At 37.5% G+C, this 7,632-nt stretch overlaps 1 non-coding gene across 1 annotated transcript; it reads right to left on the bottom strand.

Moving 5' to 3' along the window:
• Positions 1-2,982: 2,982 nt before the first annotated feature.
• On the bottom strand, positions 2,983-3,054 carry TRNAE-UUC (transfer RNA glutamic acid (anticodon UUC)). Its single transcript has one exon. It is a non-coding gene; the product is annotated as a tRNA-Glu (tRNA).
• Between the last annotated feature and the right edge of the window lie 4,578 nt (positions 3,055-7,632).

The following is a 7,632-nucleotide window of genomic DNA, read 5'->3' as shown; positions in this document are numbered from 1 at the left end:
CCTAATCTCTTTTATAAATTTATTTTTAATTTTAATTTATTTTAATTTTTTAAATTGAGGTATAGTTGATTTACGATGTTGTGTTAGTTTCAGGTGTATATGTTAGTTTCAGGTGTATTGCAAATTGATTCAGTTTTATACATATATAAAAGAATGTAGGACCTTGTTGTTTATCTATTTTATATCTAGTAGTGTGTATCTGTTAATCCCAAACTCCAAATTTATCCCTCCCCCCTTCCCCTTTGGTGACCATAAGTTTGTTTTCTATATCTGTGAGTCTGTTTCTGTTTTGTAAATACGTTCATTTGTACGATTTTTTTAGATTCCACATATAAGTGATATCATTTGATATTTGTCTTTCTCTGTCTGGCTTACTTCACTTAATATGATAATCTCTAGGTCCATCCATGTTGCTGCAAATGGCATGATTTCGTTCTTTTTTGAAGATGAGAAAGGGATTTCTATATTAATCAAAGTAGGACATGGTTAAAACTAGTTTGAAATATATTGAACCCAGATACCACATTATGGTAGTTGGGCATAGATTTAGTTTGTTTGTTTGCTGTTGTCTTAGTTTTTAGCTTTTCCGTGAACACTTATCCTAGTTCATCTGGGGCCCAAATGCTATTTAAACTCAGTAATATATGTATGAATTTTGTTTCTTTCATAATAGGTTAAATAACTAAAGGTAATGTAAAGGCTAATGTCAAATACTTCACCGAATAGTGCTTTATAAATAAATCTTTCTGTATTCTGTATGTTATTTTTCCCTGATGTGCTCTGCTGCTGGCCCCTCCCCTCAGAAGGCTCTACTCAGAATCTGGGGAAGGGGTATCGGGGGTACTAACTGACATTCCCGCTCTTGGGTTTCCATTTACTGTCTATACCATTGACCATTAATACCCTCTGATGAATTAAGTGACTCTAATGGTGAAGATATAAAGAGCAATTAAAAGTCTTTGCTCTTTAAAATGACAGATTAGAGTCTTTGCAGTCATTAACAGTCAGAGAAAAGATGCCCAGCTTTTCACCAAAACATGTTACTTAGTTTCTGATTGTCTTACATGAAGAATTAAATGCAAACCACCTGCCCATGATAAATAAATCTGTGTACATTAGCATGAAAGTTTTGAATATGAACAAACAGGGAAAAAGGAGAACTTACAGCAGGGCTGAAGTTGGAGTCACGTGGTTTCAAAGTTTGTGGAAAGTTTTTTTTCCTTTTTTCATGTTCTGTGTGTGTGTCAAGGAGTCAGAGGTGAGTCCTTCAAAGTTGTCAACTACGTTTCTCTGGTTTGGAGCTGATTTTCCAACTGCTTTCACAAGTAAGATTTTTAAACAATTTTAAAGAAATGATACTCTGGCTATTTTCTTCAAAATTTAAATAGAAGTGCAGTTGTGGTTTCCTTGCTAAGAATTCTTTTTCTGCCTCTCATTTTCTTTCTGACACAAGTTTATTGGGACATTTTAAAGTTTTACTGCCTGGGTAAGAAATGGTCTTTCTTTGTAGTGTAAGATTATTGATGTTTGGTTTGGGATGCTTTTTTTTTTTTTTTTCTGTGTTATTTTTGACTAGTTTGTGCTGACTTTTAAAGGGAACTTAATATTCACTACTTTGTATCATTTACACTTGGTGAGTAAAGTTTGAAGAAAATTGATAGATGTGTCCATAAAAGCATGTATTTGTGCTGCATTACCCGATCCAAGCTGGGGACGGGGATGTGAAAGTATGTCCAAAACTTTGCTACTCTTATAAAGTTAGGAAATCGATATTTTTTCCAAATCTCAGTGAGTCACTCGCCTCTCGTGGAACTGCGCTGTGTTGCTCACCAGCACTTCGGCCACAAGGCTTCCTAAAATCCCAGGACACTTCCTAAGGCATAGACCCCAGGAGCCTTACTGGGCTGGTCCCCTACCCCCCTCCTCCCCCAGACCTTGTGCTTCAAACTCAGAGCCCCTTACCGCCTCTGGTTGTGTGTCTCTTCACATGTGGCCTTTGGGCATTTCGTGGATTTGTGTTTTGGCTTCTCACCTAAATTTAAGAACCTCTTGGGACAAATATTGTGTTGTCTTCTTTAAAAGTGTTTTTTCATTGCTAGCTATCCTGAAGTGATGTCGTGTTGAGTGAAAAACAGACATTCAAAGCATTATCGCTAAAGGGATGAAGTTAAATGTCTCTTTATTTGTAAACAATTATTGTTATGTTTTTGATACCATAAAATTCTCTTATGAGTTCTGTTTATTTTTTGACTCTGATGGTGAAATAACTGTCCCATAATCCATGTAAAGTTTGTGATAAAAAGTATCTTCTGTCTTCTGCAGAAGAAAAGGTGTGAGGTGACTGCTTTTTCCCTAAAACAATAATTCACAAAACTAGTTGGTAAAGACCCTCGTGGTGCATGATCACCTACACTCATTACTAGTAAACCGTAAATCCACTCTTTTCTTCATCTGTTATGGAGATAGTAGAATAATGGGTTGCTCAATGCTGGTCATTAAATAAATTTATATTTAGTTGGATTCCAGGGAGTCAGCAGAGGGTGACATTCTGTGAACATTTCATATCTTTCCTGCTTAGGCAGAGACTCCAGAGTCCCCTGCTGAAATATTTCCTGATTTCTTTAAAATGAGCCTGTCCTTGATTTATTTTAGTTACTTCGAAGAGGTGCCTGAAATTATTTTTGTAGAACTGGTTGAACAGAGAGATACTTAGTGGTAAACAAATCAGATGGTGATCACTAATGATTGTTTTAAAGACAGAAACTATTATAGGGACTAATCCGAGTTATAAGGAAACAGCTGTGTCTCGTTGAAAAAAAGAAAAGTTAGGGTCCATTACAACGAGACGCTGACTCTAGTTTTAAAAAATGCAGTTAGAAAATATGGGGAAGGGAACAGAAGTTTTATGATTCCAGGGTGCTTATCTAAGAGTACTAATTATCACTTTTGGGGGGCCACGCCCCATGGCTTTCGGGATCTCAGCTCCCCAACCGGGGATTGAACCCCGGCCCTGGCAGTGAAAGTGCAGAGTCCTAACCACTGGACCACCAGGGAAGTCCCGGGGTCACTCCTTGAAGTGCAGGACAGATTTGGCTTTGAGCTTCCTGTTGGCCAATAGTTATCATGTTCACACTATCCATATAAAAATAAACCAGGCACTAAGGATAAGTAAAGCTTTTCCTGAAAATGAAATCAGTGGGATGGCTATCTTGGGTTCTCATAGTTTGGACACTGAATGACACTGGTCTGTGGGATCAGTACATCCTTACAATATTTACAATAACGATTTCTTACACGTTTCTCGTAACATGCTTCAGTCGTTCAGAGCACAATGCCGGTTCTAGGGAGAGACCATAGGATAGTCTGTCTGCTATTTTGATAAGGCTGTTTTTAGATGTATGAGACTCTGGTTTGATCCAAGGATCTATGTATCTTTCAGGGAATGAATCTTTATTATTTTTTTTTTCCTAGTAGCAGCAGAAAAAAAAGCTCCAGTTTTTTTCGTGAGTTAATGTTTTTATTTTGAAAAACTGCAAGCATATCACAAAGTTGAAAGAACTTTACAGTAAAGGGCTATTTTTTTTTTTTTTTGCGGTTCGCTAGCCTCTCGCTGTTGTGTCCTCTCCCGTTGCGGAGCAACAGGCTCCAGACGCACAGGTTCAGCGTCCATGGCTCACGGGCCCAGCCGCTCCGCGGCATGTGGGATCTTCCCGGACCGGGGCGCGAACCCGTGTCCCCTGCATCAGCAAGCGGACTCTCAACCACTGCGCCACCAGGGAAGCCCTATCTTTTCTTTTTTTAGGTGCTGAATATTATTCCATCCTATGACAATATCACCGTTTGTTTATTCATTCTCTTACTGAGGGCTGGTCGCCTAGGCTGTTTCCAGCTTTGGGCTATTCCAAACAAAACTGCTTTCAACATGCTTGTTTGCATTTATTTTGGATAAATATCTGAGTGTGAAATTGTTGGGTCAGACAGCAGGTGTATGTTCAGTTGTATCAGTAACTGACAGTCTACAGTGCAAAGTAGTTGTGCTATTTAACTGTCCTGGGGCTTCCCTGGTGGCACAGTGGTTAAGAATCCCCCTGCCAATGCAGGGGACACGGGTTCGAGCCCTGGGCTGGGAAGATCCCACATGCCACAGAGCAACTAAGCCCGTGCGCCACAACTACTGAGCCTGCACACCTAGAGCCCGTGCTCCGCAACAAGAGAAGCCACCGCAATGAGAAGCCTGCGCACCACAACGAAGAGTAGCCCCTGTTCACGGCAACCAGAGGAAGCCCGTGAGCAGCAACAGAGACCCCACAGCCCCCCCCAAAAAAATATATATGTATATATATATATTAAGTCTCCCACCAACAGTGTAGGAGTTCCACTTCCTCCTTACCTTTGCCAGCATTTAGTGTTATTGATCTTTTGATTGTATTTCCCTGATGACTAATGATGTTGGGTGCTTTTTCACATATGCATTGGTCACCTCTATATCTTTTCTGAAGTATCCACTCAAAACCTGTCCATTTAAAAAATTGGGTTGTCATAGTCTTAGGTAGTAGGGATTCTTTATGTATCCCGGATGCTAGTTTTTTTGTCAGAGAAATGTTTTTGAATATTTTCTTCCAGTGTGAGAATCTCATTCATTTTCTTAATGGTGTCTTTTTGTGAACATGAAGTTTTAATTTTGATGAAGTCTAATTTATTATTTTTCCTTTCATGATTATCACTTTCTGTAAACTGAGGACCCTTTGCCTACCCTCAAATATGGAAGCTATTCTATGTGATCCTCTAAGGGCTTTATGGTCTTAGCTTTTGCATTTGGGTCTGTGATCCATCCTGTGTTAATTTTTGTGTATGGTGTGAGGTATGGATTGAGTTTCTTTTTTCCCATACAGACGTTCAGTTATTCTAATGCCACTTTTGAAAAGACTATTTTCTTTCTCCAGTGGATTACTCTGGTGACATTTTCAAAACTCAGATTACGATTTAAGTGTGTGTGTGTGTGTGTGTGTGTGTGTGTCTATTGCTAGGCTTTCTATTCTTTTCCTTTGATCAATTTGTGGATCCTTATTTAAATGCTATGCTATCCTGATTATTGGAACTTTTAGGTAATTCTTGCAGTCAGGTGGTTGTGAGTCCTCCAACTTGGTTATTCTTTTACAAGATTGCTTTAGACGTTTTAGGTCCTTTATCATTTCTATAAAAACTTTACAGTCGGTCTGTCCAATTTTACACACACACACACACACACACACACAAAGCCTGCTAGGATTATCTTATGACTCTTTTGACTTGACAGATCCATTTGGAGGGGAATTGGCATCATATAGTACTGAGTTTTGCAAGTCTTGAACATGGCATATCTCTTCATTTCTTTAATTTTACTCAGTAGTATTCTGAAGTTTTAAAGGTAGAGGTTTCGTCCATTTTCTGTTTAATTTATTCCTCATCATTTCATACTTTTGGTGGGATTGTAATTGGATTTTTAAAAATTTAGCTTTTATTTGTTTTCTGTTAGTATATAAAATGCATTTGATTTTTGTATATTGACCTGGTATCCTGCAACCTTGTTAATATCACTTATTAGTTCAGTAATTGCTGGATTTTCTATAAAAACAATCGTATTTTGTGTAAATACTGTTTTTCTTTCTTTTTGATCTTTATGTCTTTTATTTCGTTTTGCCTCTGCCATGGCTAGCATCTCTAGTACAATGTTGAATAGAAGTAGAAAGAGTGGGCCTTCTTGTTTTGTTCCTGATCTTTGGAAGACAGTATTCAGTGTTTCACCATTAAGTTCGGTTTTAGCTATAGGTTCCTTTAAGAACCCCTTTATTAGATTTGGGACGTTTCCTTCTATCTTGGTTTGCTGGGTATTTTTTAAAAATCAAAAATGGGGCTTCCCTGGTGGCGCAGTGGTTGAGAGTCCACCTGCCGATGCAGGGGACGCGGGTTCGTGCCCCGGTCCGGGAAGATCCCGCATGCCGCAGAGCGGCTGGGCCCGTGAACCATGGCCGCTGGGCCTGCGCATCCGGAGCCTGTTGCTCCGCAACGGGAGAGGCCACAACAGTGAGAGGTCCACGTACCGCAAAAAAAAAAAAAAAAAAAAAAAAAATCAAAAATGGATTTTTTTGTCAAATATTTTTTGTGTGTCTATTAAAATGATCATATGGTTTTCAATTTTATTCTACTAATGTGATAGCTTACATTGATTCTCAAATGTTAAATTGATCTTGCATTACTGGGATTAACTCTACTTGGTCACAATTGCTGGGTTCAATTTGGTAACTTTGTAAGGTATATTTGCATCTATTTTCATGAAAGATATTGGTCTGCAATTTTCTTTTTTCTTTTGTAATCTCTCTGCCAGATTTGAGGATTAGGGTTATACTCACCATATATAATGAGCTGCAAAATACCTCTTCTGTTTTCTGAAAGAGTTTATATCAGATTGTATTGTAATTTACCAGAGAAATAATCTGAACCTGGAATTTTCTTAAAAAAAGAAATTTGGGGCTTCCCTGGTGGCGCAGCAGTTGAGAGTCCGCCTGCCAATGCAGGGGACACGGGTTTGTGCCCCGGTCCGGGAAGATCCCACATGCCGCGCGGAGCAGCTGGGCCCGTGAGCCATGTTTTCTTAAATAACTATAGGGCTGTTCAGATTTTCTGTTTCATTTTTGTGTCAATTTTTGGAAAATGTATTTCTCAAAGAAATTTTCTGTTTCATCTATGTTTTCATATTTAGTGGCATAAAGTTGTTCATAATGTTATAACTATCTTTTAATATTTGTAGCAATTGTATCAATAATGTCTTTTTCATTGCCGATGTTGAAAATTTGTATTCTTTCGCTTTTTCCTTTTCTTGTTCAATCTAGTGTATCAATTTTGTTGGTCTTTCCAGAGAACCATTTTTTGACTTTGTTAATTTCTCTATTTTTTTTCCTCTCTTTAAAAAAAAAATCTATTGATTTCTGCTCTTCATTATTTCCTTTTTCGTATTTACACTGGGCTTACTTTTACCTTTTACATAAAGTGGAAACTTGGTCATTGATTTTAGAACTTTCTTCTTTTTAATATAGGCATGTAAAGCTACAAATTGCTCTCTAAACATTTTAGTGACATCTCACCAATCTTTATATTTTTTATTCTGATTTAGTTAGAAATATTTTCTAATTTCCCTTGTGATTTATTCTTTGATCAATGGATCATTGAGAAGTGTGCTGTTTGATTTTTAAATATGTAAGGATTTCCTAATTATCTTATTGATTTCCAATTATATTCTATTCTGATCAGACAACATTCTCTTTGGGACTTTAAACCTTTTAAATCTGTTTAGACTTGTTTTATGGCCCTGCATATGGCCTTTTTTTCCCCCATGTACTGTGTGTACTTGAAAAGAATGCGTATCCTGTAATTGTGCTATAAATATCAATCAGGACATATGGTTGATAATCTTCAGATCACCTGTGTACTTACATTTTGTCTAATTGTTTTTATCAATTTGTAAGAGAAGAGCGTTACATTTTTTTGAGTATAGTTATAGATAGAATTATCTATTTCTCCTTTTACCTCTGTCAATTTTTGATTTATGCATTTAAAATTTTTGTACTAGGCACATACACATTTATGATTGTCTAT

Source organism: Lipotes vexillifer, unplaced genomic scaffold (assembly GCF_000442215.2).
Source record: "Lipotes vexillifer unplaced genomic scaffold, Lipotes_vexillifer_v1.1 scaffold69, whole genome shotgun sequence".
NCBI classification, from domain to species: Eukaryota; Metazoa; Chordata; class Mammalia; order Artiodactyla; family Lipotidae; genus Lipotes; species Lipotes vexillifer.
Note: the sequence above shows the minus strand (reverse complement) of the source record. Positions and strands in the feature narration are given on the sequence as shown.